The following is a 16,194-nucleotide window of genomic DNA, read 5'->3' as shown; positions in this document are numbered from 1 at the left end:
AGCCATCTAACCCTTCAAGTTATCTAAGGACTAAGCAATGGGCAACCTCTCGTAAGGAAGTGCAGAGTGCAGTGGTTTATTCAAAACAATGTTAATATATTCACTGCCGCACCCAACTTCTTTGCCTCCGACCAAGACCGACTTCACCGGTCTGAATTCGCTTGGCTTCTTCTAGCTTTTAGGAAACAACTCCCTATAAGCTGTTTAGAATTTTCTGACCCAGGAATAAATATAAGGGCCTCGGGGCTTGGTGAACTACTCCAACTCATGGTAGTGGATGGTGTCCCTGACACCGTGGTACTTTCCCTCCAGGCCCTCTGTAGATAACAATTTCTCCTCTAGGATTGTTTGTACCCCTTCACCTCTCAATTTGTTGAGAAGTCGAGGTGGAGAAGCGAGAGAAAGTGTAGGGGTCACTAGAGGTGCCTGTGCTAGCACTGAACCTGTTTCCTCCCAGTCGCCGAACGGCGGCCTTCCAGAATGGACCGACGATCCTGCCACGGTCAGTCGGTCACTCCGATAACTTTTAAGTAAGGGATCGTTTGGTCTTTTCCCTATGCATTGGATACCTAAACTACGTCGTTTAACCCTTTAACTATGTAGTTTTTGTGAGTTTTAGCCTAGTGACTTAATCAGAACTTACCCTAGTCAATTCATTCTCCAAAAATTCGATCAAACCAGAGAAAAAGAGGAGAAAGCATTGACCAAACCCCTCTCCAAGAACGCAGTAGGTTTTCATTAGTTTCAGCCCTAAAATCAAAAGATTTCTCCATGGAATTCATCATCAAGTATGTGGGATTTTACTAGTGGGTTCCTTTCGCCCATTATGTCCCTAGAATTCAGTCAGAATCTTGATTCCCTAAATATTACTTAGACCTAGGGTTTCTAGTATTTGAGATTTATGTTGTGATTCAGTTGTTAGACTAATCCATATCAAATTATCATGTTTTTGTAATTATGTTGCTCAATCCTTGCATGAAATTCAGAACCTTAGTTGCATAGATTCGTTGAGTTCATGAATTACACTTGCTAGGTCAGTTTATTCATGTTATAAATGCCCCAGTTAAGAATGTTTCATTATCAGTATATTAATATTACATTTTCAGTTTGCATGTTAGTATTTTGAGCTATCCAGTATTACAAAATCTAGTTATAATGTGTTACTTACATAATCAGTTGGGAGTGGGCTTAATATTGAGTTGGACTAGGGTTAATCACCCTCATAGTGCCAAAACTACGTGCCCCCGTAGGTTGTAAGTTCCCTGTGTGGGCATCATATTTAGTGATCACGCCAATAACGCCTCTATACCCTTGGTAAAGTATATTGCGTCCTCTCGATGGGGCGTATACATCAAACTCCACATTTAGCTTATGTGGTATTATGTCAGTTATTACTAGCTCCCACAGTCAAATTCTAGTGCATTGACCAGGTTATCAGTCATAGTTTAGTAGTCAGTCTCAGCTTGTCTTGTACTTGGTCATTACATTTAGTTAGCTCAGTATTCAATATATTTCAGTATTTATATCATATTCAGATCATGTCATTGCTCTTATTGCTTTGTTATGTTACGTATCTGTTGTTCAAGTTTATCCTATCCATCATGCTCACTACCTTTCAAGTATTGACATATACTCTATGCTACATATTCTCGTGATGTAGGTTCAGGTCCTCAACATTTAGATCACGCATAGATCGGTTTGCAATCTCAAGTTCAACAACATCAGTAGTGAGTCCTTATTCTTCGAGAGCGATTGACATTTATCCTTCTATTTTTAGTATTTTGATTTCAAATTTTTCTAGAAGTTAACTGGGGGAATGTCTCAATAGCTCTAGTCAGTTATAGGCTTTATTCAGACATAGTACTAGATTCAACTTTAGTTTTGAGTTTGATCTTTCAGTTGTTATTAAACTCATTGTCTTTTATATAATAAGATTAGTATTGGGTATTCCCCACTTTCAGTTAATTATGGTTTTAAGCTTCCGCATAGTATCTCTATATTCAACACTCTTTTAGTTTGCCTATGATATGACAACAGGGTTAGCTTGGGGTCGCTCGTGATCCTAGGTCCCATTTTTACATCAAGGGGTAGCCTTAGGGCTTGACAATGATGATATGTCATTGTGTTGGTAATGACCAAGTGTAGGTGTTGGATAGAAAAGCAGGAGTATTCATGAGGTGATAGATCTAAGATAGTCTTATGATTTTTTAGGTAGAACCCATAATATTCAAAATGTTATAGAACTAATTAGGCAATGATGTATAGTGAATGAGTAAATAGTACTTGTGTTGTGAAGTGGAACGTGGCAGTAATATGTAAGGATGTAGATGGAGAGATAAAGATTGACTACTTGTCATGAGGTCTTAGTGGGCGATTGTTTCTTAATTTTATCTAGTAGGTGTAAGTTAGTATAGTAAGCGATAAATCATATTAATATCCAGGTTAAGTAATAAATATTAATCTGGAATTTGATATGAGCGTCATGATCAAAAGAATGACAACACGAGGGAGATGATGTTAGTCTTGAGATCTGATCTGGTAGACTTGGCATAAAGTAGGTGATGAATTGAGATGTTAGCTGAAATAAAGATGAGCGGTACAAGTGAGAGATCCTAACTTTTACATAAGGGCAGTGAGGTGTGGCTAAGTCGTGAGAGTAACAAGAAAAACTAAGAGGTGTACCGAGATTATATGTAATCACACGAGGTTCCAATTAAGTTAATGATTTTTCATGTGTTCCTAGATAGTATAATTGAGCTATTAATGTGTAATAGGCTGATGTAAGCATTAATTTTCTTCTCTTAAGAGCTAGATGAAGCATCCTTATAAGTCATAGAGAAGAGGTTAAGAGAAGCATCTTAGAAAGAGGTCTTAGAGGAGTCTTAGTACCTGCTTATGGAGAGTTCAGTAGCCATGAGATAAGCCTTTCTCGAGTAATAGAGTAAATGGAATGTAGACCAGTTTAGATATGATAAGAATAAATCCATGGCTTTAGAGTGTCAACTCCAAACCTAAAGGGGAGATGATAAGATAAGAAATCAAATCAAGTGTTGAGGATGAGATAGTGATGTCTTTAGAAAGAGTTTTAGAGATATATCTATCCGTTCATAATCTTGCATATTCCTCAAGAAAAGTTATTACAACATCTTGCGGATATACCCAATATCAGAGTTGTGTCAATGACCTATGCTCATACACTTCAGAGAGATTCACATCTATGCTCAGTTTCCAAAATGAGGGGCACAAATTTTAGCCCATTAACCTCGAGCTTAATCCATAAAGTTGTGGATATCAGCCTCATGATATGAACCTATTCATTGATATAAGTATTCATGTCTCATAGTATGTCCAGTCTCACAAGTTCATGGTTTACTCTCAATGGCTAGCAACATAGTGTTATGCCATACATATTCTTATATTAGATATCTCGAATGAATCGTTATTATAATCTTTCACCCAAAAGTCCTTTCAGTAAATCTTTTTTAGTTTTGGAGAGTGGTGTTGTTGATAGTAGTTGTGTGATGATGTATGAGAGGATTGCTATTTCTTATTGTGATAATGAAGGTGTGTCTATTCCATCTAAGTTTATGAATGTGGAGGAAGAAGGAGATAATGTTTTTTTTAATGGAGAGGATGAGAAGGGCTAAGAAAGTGGGTTAGTAGGAGTTTATTGAGTGGTTAAGGTTCTAAGCTTGAATGTGGTGTTGTTAACATGTGGACAATGTGTGACACATTAGGTGTTTCTTGATATGAGCTCAAGGTTAGCTGAATGTAGCGGTAAGGAGTAGTGTTATTGGGATTAGATTTCCTATAGATGTATAGAACCCAAATCTTGTGATTTAGACCGGGATGATCACCCAATGTTAAGTACTTTGTGATTGTGAGTTAGGCTTGAATATAGTAAGAGTAACCACTTGCATTCTTAGTCCAGTCGTCATTCGAGGATGAATGATCCCAACGGGGAGATATTGTAACATCCCGAAATTTTTTAAGATAAGATTTAAGCTATTTTTTATTTGTGAATAAGATCGTATCGGGTGAGTCTTAAATTGCTCATATATGTAAATGGAAATTATTTAGTGTGAGAATGATTTTTGATATCAATTAAGGTCACTAAAAACTCCTAGCACAAAGTTGAGTTGGAAGTTTCCTTACCGATTAAGTTTTGATGTAAGATTTTATTTGGGGCAACTTCGAACGACCATATCTCTTAGAATATAAAGAGTTACGTGGATCATTACCTATCAAAATAAAGATATTTGAATCCTCTTTCCAATGCCACCAATTTCGCATCAATCCAAATTTTGAGTAAAAGGTTATGGACATTTTAGTAACCTGATACAGTGTTGTGATGAATTTTGCCGACCGAAAAATATTAAAAAGGGTCGTTTTTGTCTTTTTACCTCTAAGAAAACCCTAAAAGAATTTCTTGACTAATTAAAGACCCAAAAAAATCAGATTTTATCTCTTAATCCATCATTCTCTTCTCTCTCAAACCCTAAGCCAAAACCCTAAAGGAAAATAAAAGTAGAGAACTCCATTAAAGATTCTTTCTTTCTTTTTCAAGATTCCTCTTCAAGGTAATTTTTCTCCAAGAATTTCATTCTTTCAAACTCAAATTCCTCCATACAATTGTTAATCATAAATGAAAACGATAATTCTTGGCCATAGAGTTTCAAGAAACTAATTCAAGAAATCTCAAGAAAGGTTTTCTTGATTTTTCTCCTTAAAGCTAGGGTTTCAAGGCTTCTAATCAAGTTCTTCTTCAAGATTCATTAAGAACCTTGTTCTTCCAGGTATGTAAGGCTATCACAGTGTTGGACTAGTTCGTCCTCACGCCGTACATGTACTTTCAAATTAGTAAAAGAGTAATCTTGGCTTCTATGCCTAGATTTGAGTATTCTTGAGAAAAGTTGATTTGAGTTCTTGAGTTCATGTTTCTTTTTGAAATTCTATTCCTAATTATTGAATTGCTATATGTCATGCATTAAAATTCTTGAGTTGCTTCGTTCATGTCTATTTTTCAGCATGAATCCTATGAATTGAGTATTTTGAGAGGAGAAATATCGTTGAGTTATGAGTTTCGAGTTCTTGAGTCTTGAGTTTCCTTATTGCTATTAAGATCCTTGAGTTGAGTTGTTCATGTCCATAATTCCACATGAACTGTATGATTTGAGTTATAAATTTTGAAAAGTTTTTTAAAGCCAACACTTGAGTTTTAAACTGAGTTTTGAGGAAGTAAATATGAGTTTTGAGAAAGGGTTTCTAAAACATGATTAGTATGACAATCGAGTATGCCATCAATGTTTAAGCAGTGTGGTATCTAGATATGCCATTAATGTTTATGCAGTATGACTTTTCGAGTCATCAATGATCATATTATAATATGATTTTGAAATGTTTTTGAGAACGAGTTTTCAAGTATGAGTATAAGGGGACTATGTATTCCCAGAGGCATCAATTTTACATTGATAAAAGAGAAACTGAGATTTCGAAATGAGTTACGAGTTCAAAAGATACTTTAAGAGAAGTTCCCTCTTTTAAGAGGGTAGTTTGAGCAATTATCTCAAACCAGAGGAAGAGTTATGTTTTTAAAACATATGAGCATAATTATATATTATTGGGAGTAGTATTGAGTACCGATATGGGGGAGAGTTCAGATAACTCACAACCCCCATAAACCATGTAACCAACATGGGTAAAAGGTCATACTTTTTAGATGATTCCTTATTGCTATTAAGCATAGCTTAGTGGATCCACTTAGTTGAGGTGTCCTATATCCCGGCAATGTATAGGACAGTTCTGGCAGCGTGTGTGAGACGTTGTATCATCATGTAGCTCATAGTGATGGTTGTCGGTTAGAGAATCTCCCAATAGAGTGAAAGTGTATTTTTTTTATATCACTTATGATGTTGAGTTTAGAGATGAGAAAGTATTTTGTAAAGCTTTAAATGATTTAACTCCTATATTTCTTTACATTCAGCTTGAGTACATTGTTATCTATTTCAGTCCTTTCTTTCCGTTATTTGTTATCCAGCTATATTACAAAGTTGTACATTCAATGTACTAATGTCATTTGACCTGCATCTTTTAATGATGCATGTACAGGTTCTTAGGATCCTCAACAAGAGTATGTTGAGATCACTTCATCCACTCATTATCTTTCGAGTAAGGTCTCCTTACTTCCGAAGGACTCCAGTTTTTATGAGTTGTTAGTCGTAGTTCTTTAGAGGAGTCGTGGGTCTTGTACCAATACTCATCTTTGTATAGTAGAGGATTCATAGATAGATAGTTTTGGAGAGTCTCTCAATTTTAGATGTTTTATTTAAAACTTATGTTTCATACTCAGTATATTCAGCGAAGTTTTAAGATTCAGTAAACTATTTTTAAATGTTTCATTCAATTTGATGCTTATGTATACTCAAGTTAGTTTTCCCCATGCAGTCAGCCAGGATAAGGGCTCCCTTGGGGACCAGCAATGGTTCTTGAGTGTCGGCCAAGTCTAGGGTGTTGGCTCGGGTTGTGACAAAAAATGAGAGGAAACTTCTCTATTTATAGTTAACAAAAGGTAGTATGAGCATGTACATATTGTTTCTTTATCATAATAGTCAGAACCCTTCGTAAAGATCACAACTTAATGTAGAAGTCATAACTCTTTGAAAAAGTTGTACCCATTGAATGTGAAATGGTCTCTTCTTTTCGTATAATATATTATAATATAAATAAATAAATAAAATATAAAATATAGAAGATATACTAAATTGGGTATTTTAAGAAGAAGAAGAACAATGATTTTTTTTTTAAAAAAATTAGTTTAAAATTTGGAGGAAACACCTCTTTCTATAGCCAACAAAGGATAGTGTATGAAAGAATGCTTATTGTGCCCCGTTAAAAAAAGTTACAACCCTTCAAAAGGGCCACAACTCATCGAAAAGTCATAAATCTTTGGAAAATTCACAACCCTTCGAAAAGTTACAACTCTTCGAAAAAATTGCAACACTTTAAAAAGTTACAACCCATCGATAATGTCACAACTCATCAGAAAAGTTATATGTCTTTGGAAATGTCACAACCTTTAAATGTGAAAAGGTGATTGTTTTTTAAATATAATATAAATAAATAAATATAATACAATATAAAATATAGAAGATATGTTGTCACTCCCCGAAGAGTTTAATAACAACTGAAAGATTAAACTTAAAAAGTCAAGATGATTCTAATACTATGTATGAAAAGCCTCTAATTGAGTTGAATTGCTGGGACCATTCCCCAGCTAACTCTAACAAAATTGAAACTAAAATGTAAAGACTGAAAGGAAAGCCTGTCTATTGTCCTTGAAAAATGATGACTCACCACTAAAGCTGTTGAATGTGGATCGAGGCTTGATCTAAGCGCGGTCTGAATTCTGAGTACCTAAACCTACATAATGAAAAGATGTAGCGCAGAGTATGCGTCAGTACTTTGAATGTACTGAGCATATACGATATAGATACTAAGTTGAACAAACATATAGAAGATGAAACGAGGCATAACTGAACAATACTGTAAACTGATCAAAAATGTAAATACTAACAAGATAACTGAAAAGTTGAACTGAATGCAATGACCAAGTACTAATCATGATTATGACATGCTGAACAAAATACTGAAGTATTTAATAAAAACCTGGTCAAATGCACTAAGAGTCTGACTGTGAGAGCTATCATTAACCGACATTAAACCACATGAGCTAAATGTGGCGTCCGATATATACGGCCCATCGAGAGGACCTAATATATCTTGCCAGGGGTATAAAGACATGACTGGCGTGATCACTAAATCTGATGCCCACAGAGGGGACTTAGACTCCTATCGGGGCATATATTTCTGGGACTATAAGGGTACGCTGAACCCTTGTCCAACTCGGTGCTAATTCTACTCCCAACTGAATATGTATTTGACTGAAATGTAACTGAAATATTGACATACTGGATAACTCAAATACAGAAATGCAAGTAAGAGACTGCAACATTTATATACTGATAATGTAACAGTCGAAACTGGAGCATGAATATCTGTTTAACTGACCTTGCAAGTGCAATTCATGAACTAAGAGAATCAACAGAACTATGGTTTTGAGTTTCAAGAAAGGAACTAAACAAACCTTCCATGAAACATGCTATTTTTATTATGCATACTATAACAACTGAAATCATAACAATCTTCTAAGATTTTACAAACCCTAGGTCTAAATAAGATATAGAGAATCAAGGATCTGACTGAATTCTAGGAATCTAGTAGATGATAGGAATCCACTAGTGAAATCCCACATACCTGGTGAAGAAATCTATGAAGAAATCTTTTGATTTTGGGGCTGGAACCGAAAAAAACCTGATGCGTGTTCTTGAGAAAATTGGTACCTCTTTCTTCTCTTTTTGCTCAAAGTTTTGGTGATTTTGTAGAATAAATGTTTTAGGTAGGTTCTGACTAAATCATTAGGCTTAAACTGATTAAAACGACGTAGTTTAGGTATTAAGCGACGTAGTTTAAATTCATAATGCATAGGGGAAAAGACCAAAATGACCCTAACTTAAAAGATGACGAGGCCTACGATAGACCTGGCCGACAGACTGAACGACGATCCATCGTGGCACGGCTTCATTTGGAATGTGGGGCTTGGTTTGAGGGCCACGATCCATGGACCCTGGTCCATAAACCGTGGTTCCACCTACAACCCATAGGTACGGCCGCATGTCGTGGTTTTCTGGGGAATTCTAGGTGTCCAACCTATGGACCCTACCTACGGTCCGTGGTCCAGACCACAGACCATGGTTTGGCCTCCGTCGGTGGCACCTGCAGGTTCTAAAAATTTGCATTTTTGTCTTTCTCGAATTCAGGGTGTTACATTATCTCCCTCTTGAGGATATTCGTCCTTGAATGAAGTCTAAACTAGCTGAGTATGGAGGGAATGAGTTGCAATCCCTACCACTAAGTACTACAAACCTATATCTAATTGAACTGAGTTCCAAGAACATGCAAATATGTTGGGAATACAAGAACAACTGAAGGAACATGATACTAAGATTGAATTTATGCAAGAATAAGCTAAGAAACTGGAGAGGAACTATTACCTCAAGCTAAACCAAAATCGAAGGAAAATAGATGAGGATACTTGGCATTCATGGCTGCTTCTGCCTCCCAAGTAGCTCCCTCTACGGACTTACTCCTCCACAAAACCTTCACTAAAGCGACTTCTTGATATCTCAACCTACGAACCTGACAGCCAATAATCTTTACTGGCACATCTTCATAAGTTAGACTATCCTTCATAGCCACACTCTCTAATAGTACTATCGATGTTGGATCATCCACACACTTCTTCAACAAAGAAATATGAAAGACTGGATGAACAACTGCTATTTATTCTGGCAACTCCAACTCATATGCCAAATTACCAACCTTTTTCAAGATTATGTAAGGACCTATATATCTAGGACTGAGCTTCCCTTTCTTGCCAAATTTCATCACCCGCTTCATAGGTGACACCTTTAGGAAAATTCAATCATCGATTTCAAACTCTAAGTCCTTTCTCACATCAGCATAGGATTTCTGACGACTCTAAGTTGTCTTTAGTCTATCTATGATGAGCTGAAATTTTTCCATTACCTCATGAACCAAATCTGGCCCTATCAAAGTTGTTTCACCTACTTCGAACCAACCAATCAGAGATCTACATCTACACCCATCTAGTTCCTCATACAAGGCCATCTAAATACTGGAATGAAAGCTATTATTATAGGCTAACTCAATGAGAGGTAGGTGATCATGCCAACTTCCCTTGAAATTGATCACATAAACTCTCAACATATCCTCTAAGGTCTGAATGGTACGTTGTGCCTGACTATCCGTTTGCGGATGAAATGCCATACTGAGATTTACTTGAGTACCAAGACCTTTCTGAAATGATTTCCAGAATTGAGTGGTAAACTAAGGACCTCTATCTGAGATGATAGACAAAGGAACCCCATGTAACCTGACTATCTCATGGATGTAGAGATTGGCGTAGTCCTCTGCCGAACCTGTAGTTTTGACAACCAAGAAGTGAGCAAACTTAGTAACTCTGTCCACTATCACCCAAATGGAGTCATGTTGTTCGCGAGTACGAGGTAAACCCATAATGAAGTCCATGTTTGTCACTTCCCACTTTCATGTAGGAATGTTAATCTCTTGAGTCATACCACATGGTTTCTGATGTTCTACCTTAACTTACTGAGAGTTAGGACACAACCACAAAGTCTGCTTTATCCCTCTTCATGTCGTTGCATCATAAGACTTCCTGCAGATCACAGTACATCTTAGTGGCACCTGGATGAATGGAATACTTGGAGTTATAAGCTTCGGAAAGGATCTGTTGCCTTAACTAACCCACATTAGGAACACACAAGTGACCCTGGTAACGAAGTACACCATCAACCCCTTGGGAGAAAGCCTCAACATTCTGTTGATGAACTGCACCTTTTAATTGAAGCAATATGGGATCACTATCCTGTTTTTCCTTAACCTCCACTACCAGTGAAGATTCTGATCTATTCTTGACTATCACACCGCCATCTGACATATCCGTAAGACCAACTCCTAAGCGAGCATACCCTTGGACCACTTGCTGAGAGCATCAACAACTGCATTGGCCATACCCGGATGGTAAAGCACATTCATGTCATAGTCTTTGAGGAATTCAAGCCATCTCCTCTGACAAAGATTCAACTCTTTCTGGGTGAACATATACTGGAGGCTCTTCTGATTTGTGAATACATCATCATGAACACCATACAGGCAGTGTCTCCAAATATTTAGGGTAAATACTACGGCTGCAAGCTCGAGTTCATGAGTCGGGTAGTTCTTCTCATGAACCTTAAGTTGTCTAGATGCATAACCATTGACCTTACCTTGCTGCATCAACACACAACCTAGGCTGACCCTGGATGCGTCACAATAAAATACATAACCCTCTGAACCATCTAGTAGAGTCAATACCAAAGCTATCGTCAACTTAGTTTTCAGTTCTGAGAAACTTTTCTCATTCATCTGACCACTAAAATTTGACCTTCTTCTGAGTCAACTTGGTCAATGGGGAAGCTATGGATGAAAATCGTTCAACAAATCTCCTGTAATAATCGGCCAAACAAAAGAAACTTCTGATATCGGTTAGAGAGGTGGGTCTGGGCCAGTTCTGTACTGCCTCAATTTTTTGCGAATCCACTCAAATCCCTTCGCTAGATATCACATGACTAAGGAAAGCGATAGACTGTAACCAGAATTCACATTTGGTGAACTTAGCGAATAGTTGGCAATTTTTGAGATTTTGCAGAACAACTCTCAGATGAGTCGCATGCTCTTCCTCACTCCAAGAATAAATAAGGATATCATCGATAAAGATAATGATGAACAAGTCCAAATACTGTTTGAACACCCTTTTAATTAAGTCAATGAAAGCTGCAGGACCATTTGTTAGTCCTAGAGACATAACTACAAATTCATAATAATCATACAGAGTTTTAAAAGCTTTCTTTGAAATGTCAGTATCTCTGACTCTAAGTTGATGATAGCCAGATCTGAGGTCTATCATAAAAAAAGCAACTAGCACCCTGAAGTTGGTCGAACAAGTCATCAATCCTGGGGATAGGAAACCTATTCTTGATTGTGACTTTTTTCAACTACCAATAGTCAATGCACATTCTGAGAGAACCATCTTTCTTTTTCACGAACAATACTGGAGCACCCTACGGAGAGATACTAGGTCTAATGAAGCCCTTATCTGGAAGGTCTTCTAATTTTTCTTTCAATTTCTTAAGCTCGATTGGAGCCATTCTTTAAGGAGGAATCGAAATGGATTGGGTATCTAGAAGGAGATCTATTCTGAAGTTGATTTCCCTTTCGGGAGAAATTCCAGAAAGATCTTCTTGAAACACTTCTGGAAACTCATTTACTATTGGGACTAACTCAAGAGTTGGGATTTCGGAGTTTGAATCCTTAAACCAAACAAGATGATATATATACCCCTTAAAAATCATCTTTATGGCTTTAAGGTAAGAAATGAATCGACTCATATATTGGCTCGTTTGGAAACTCTTCCACTCTAAGACTGGCTCGTTTGGAAACTAAAACCAAACGATCCTAATTCTACAATCGACTGAGGCATAACAAGAATGTAGCAAATCCATGACTAGAATGATATCAAAATCTATAATTTCTAAATTTACAAGATCTGCTAAGGTGAGTTTCTGAGAGACTGTGATAGGGTAATTTCTATATACCCGTCTAGCTATAAATGGGTCACCAACTAGAGTAGAGACAGAGAAGGGTTCTGAAAGAATTTTTGGACTAACACCAAAATTTACTGATATATAAGGAGTTGCAAAAGACAATGTAGTCCCTGGATCTAACAATGCGTAAACATCTAAATGAAAGACTCATAATGTACCAGTAACCACATCAGGAGAATCTTCCTGATCCCGACAAGCCTGGAAAGCATACAACTTGTTTTGGTGCTGACCACCATATGTACCAGATGAAGTACCCTACTGAGTTGGAGGACTTATTGGTGCTGCTGGGGCTGTACACTAAGCCCTATTGTTGTTACTTCCTTGCCCCTACCTGGCAGAAGTTTAATCCTTCAACCTATGGCCATACTAGCCATACCCAAAGCACATATCCTTGCCTGCAAAATACTCACCCCGATGGTTGTTACCATACTTTGGACAAGTTGGGAAGGTCCTATTACCTGAAGCTCTCCCCCGAGACTTAAAGCTTGATGCCTTACCTTTCTGATCCTGTCGAAACCTGGAGGATGGAGCACTAGCTCATAAAGGTGATTGGGTTGTATACCTCTGCTAAAAATGCGAGCGATTTCCACTACCCAATTTCTGCTAGAGTATACATAATTATTTGTTCTACCTTTCTTATTGTGCTTAAAAATTTCCCTAAGCTTATCTCCCTCAACCTGCTGAGCGTGAGTCATAAGCCTAAAGATATTCATATCGTTTAACATCATAGCATTCCTGCCCTCTGTCTTCATGTAATGACTTGAAAAATGATAGGTTGAAATAGATCCTTAACGTTTGGGTTAGTATGACTTTAGGTTGATGTCTAGGCTGTTTTAGAACCTTAATGGAGCTAGGTAGAAGCCTAGGGGTGCAATAAAGGACCTAGACTAGCAAGATAGGGTGAAAGAAGCCTTTTTCCTTGAGGGGCTGTTTGGCGATGGGGTTGTTTGATCGCCCAAGGGGTTGGGCGAGTTGCCCTTAGGCTCTTGTGCACGCCTAGTGGCTGCCCCATTTGGCCAAGATGTTGGACCAAAGGGCGAGCTAGCTTCAAGCTCGCCAACCCGCTTGGTGTGTTTCCCTTCTCCGCCTCTAGATCGCCTAGTGAATTGTCCAATAAGGGACCTCACTGGAAAATTGGGCGATCCAAGGGTGCACTTGGAAAGTCGCCTAGTGCCCTTGGCGAGCTAAGAGGGGCATTTGGGTGACGTAAGTCATGAAGGGGCACAATTTTTAAGTTACAACTTTAAGGGTCCTTAGTCCTTTTCGTAAGTTAAGTTCCTATTATTCTATTATTTTCCTAGCAACTATATAAACCTTTGGAAACCTTTTTAGACTTGAATTCTCTCATTGAAGTCACTCCATATAGAATCCAAAGCAACCCAGGTCCTCTCAAATATTTCTCTTTCTAGAAGTTCCCAAATAGGAATAAGAAGAAGTGGGAGCGAGGGTTTGGATTCAAGGCATTTCTTCATCAAATTTCTTGGGGAATCTTCGTAAAGGTATGGTGTTTCATCATCTAGGGTTAGGTTTCACCCTAGAGTCAATTTCAAAGAAATTTTCAAAGGTTTCAAGTTCATGAAAAACCTAGGGTTTTACTCAATCTCATGGGTTCTTTCTACAAATGAGTTCAAATAGTTTCTAATGGCATATATTGATTGTGTTGATGTTTAATTGAGGATTTATAATGAAAATACTCTATGAACCCATGATTTCTCTTAATTCTTAAATTGTGCCTTTATGAAGTGGGTTTGTTGATGATGAATGTATGTGATTCGAATTTACGTAAATTGCTTTAGATTACTGAATTATATCATTAACCATGCCCTAGTTGTGGTATATTGTTAGTGTGTTGGTGATTTGGAGGTATGACCCTTGAAGGGAAAGATATGATCAATTTCTTGTTGAATTAGAATTGTGAATTAGATGTTGATCCACTTGAAAGGTAGAGGTTTTTATTTACTATGTATAATTGTGATATGATGTATGTATGTGATATATATGAATGAATGATAATCATGTCTATAAGATAATTATGTTGGGAATGAATGTTATCTCTCTATTAACACTTGTGAACAATCATGATTTTTTGAAAGGCTATTCTCACATACACACACATTCTTGAATGAATAATGAATGAGGTTCAATGATAAGGTTAATCATGAAGTACTTATTGAAAGGCTATTCTCAATTGTACTCTAATGAAAGCTAGTGATGTGTTGATTGAAATGATATTCTTGATCTTACACTAATGAATGATTATGAGATTCTTAGATGAAAGGCTATTCTTATCTTTGAATCTATGAGCTATCTAACGAATGAATGTTGGGTTGAGATAGATGCCCTCAGTGAATTAAGGCGGGGTGTCTAATAACAATATCGTATCCCTTAATGTAATGAATGCTAAAGTACTCTATGGGAATGTAGGCTAAGAACCGAGAGGATATTGAATGAGATTGAAGTTCTCACATAAGTTGAGGCGGGGTTTCTAGTAGCAATCTCTTGAGATGGATGCCCTCACATAAGTTGAGGCGGGGTATCTAGTAGTAATCTATGTGTCCCTTAACTATGTGCCCACATAGGATATCTAGTGGATCCATTTAAGCTAAATATTGGTCTTCTTTAGGCAAGTTGACCACCTTCTACGGTGTGGAGTTACATGACATCGAATTCCATGATCTAGCTCTCATGGTCTATGTCGGTTGAATGTTTATTCCCATCATGTGATATGTGCATTATAGATTCTTGAGGAGTTCGATGAAGTGTGGGTAGTAGTATGGGATGCTATCCATACATGGCACGAGTAGGCTTTAAGAGGGCTATAGTGAGTTCTCTAAGTCTTAATGACTATTTTATGAAGGTCCTCTGATTGAATCTAATAAACAATGTTGATTATAATGTCTAATGTAATGATGCATGCTATACTTGGATTGTATTATGAGTTACTTCCTTGTTAGGACTTATTGTATTTGAATGTGCCTTGCCTATGATGATTTCAAAGAAGTACTTAGTCTGAGTAGTAGTATGGGATGCTATTTGCACATTGCACAAGTCTGACTTAGGGGTCATCTTAGGTGATGGTTCTTATGTGCTGAAATAACTTGTTAATGGTTTGGGTCTCTTGTGTATTAGTATTATTAGAAATGGAAAGGTTAAATGGTAAGTTCTCTTTTGGTGACCTTAATGTGGTACTTTGGTGTGGATGGTGGTATGGGATGCTATCCATACATTGCACAAGGTATAGCATGAGGGTTACTTGAGGTGAAGGCTAAATGTGAAGGGAAAGAGTTATATGTTGATATTGTTCAATGTGATGTTATGACTTGCATAATGATTATATTTGTACTTGATGTCTCTTATGCTATTGTTCATAATATTTCAACAAAAAAGTGATATTATACATGGTTTTTAACCAAAATGTCCCATTTTAAAGCATGTTTTTGCATGGTCATCAAACTTAGTACATTTCTGTGTGCTAACCCATATTTCTCTTATTTTTACTACAAGTGTAGGTTTCGGTAAGTGATTGCTTCTATCTAGATTGAAGTACTGGGATTGCTATTCTTCCAAGATCAAGTGGTACGTCCTCATAGTTCGAGGGAAATTGTCTTTTTAGAAGTTTTTTTCTTTTCATGTAATAGACTACTTAGAAATTTATTGTAAAAGGGTCGTGTCCCTATATTGTTAAAGACTGTGTCTAAGATGGCCATGTGAGATATAGACTTCTGCTTGCATTTTAATGAATGTCTTTAGGTTGTATGGTTTTTAGATAAAAAGTTTTCATTCCGTACTATTTTTAATACCTATGCGATGAATAAATGCTACGAGGCTTGTATAAGACCCCTTCGGGGTCGACGAACCCGTGTTACGACTAGCGGGTGGTCTCGGGTTGTGA

This window comes from Solanum stenotomum, chromosome 7 (assembly GCF_019186545.1).
Source record: "Solanum stenotomum isolate F172 chromosome 7, ASM1918654v1, whole genome shotgun sequence".
NCBI lineage: Eukaryota > Viridiplantae > Streptophyta > Magnoliopsida > Solanales > Solanaceae > Solanum > Solanum stenotomum.
Note: the sequence above shows the minus strand (reverse complement) of the source record.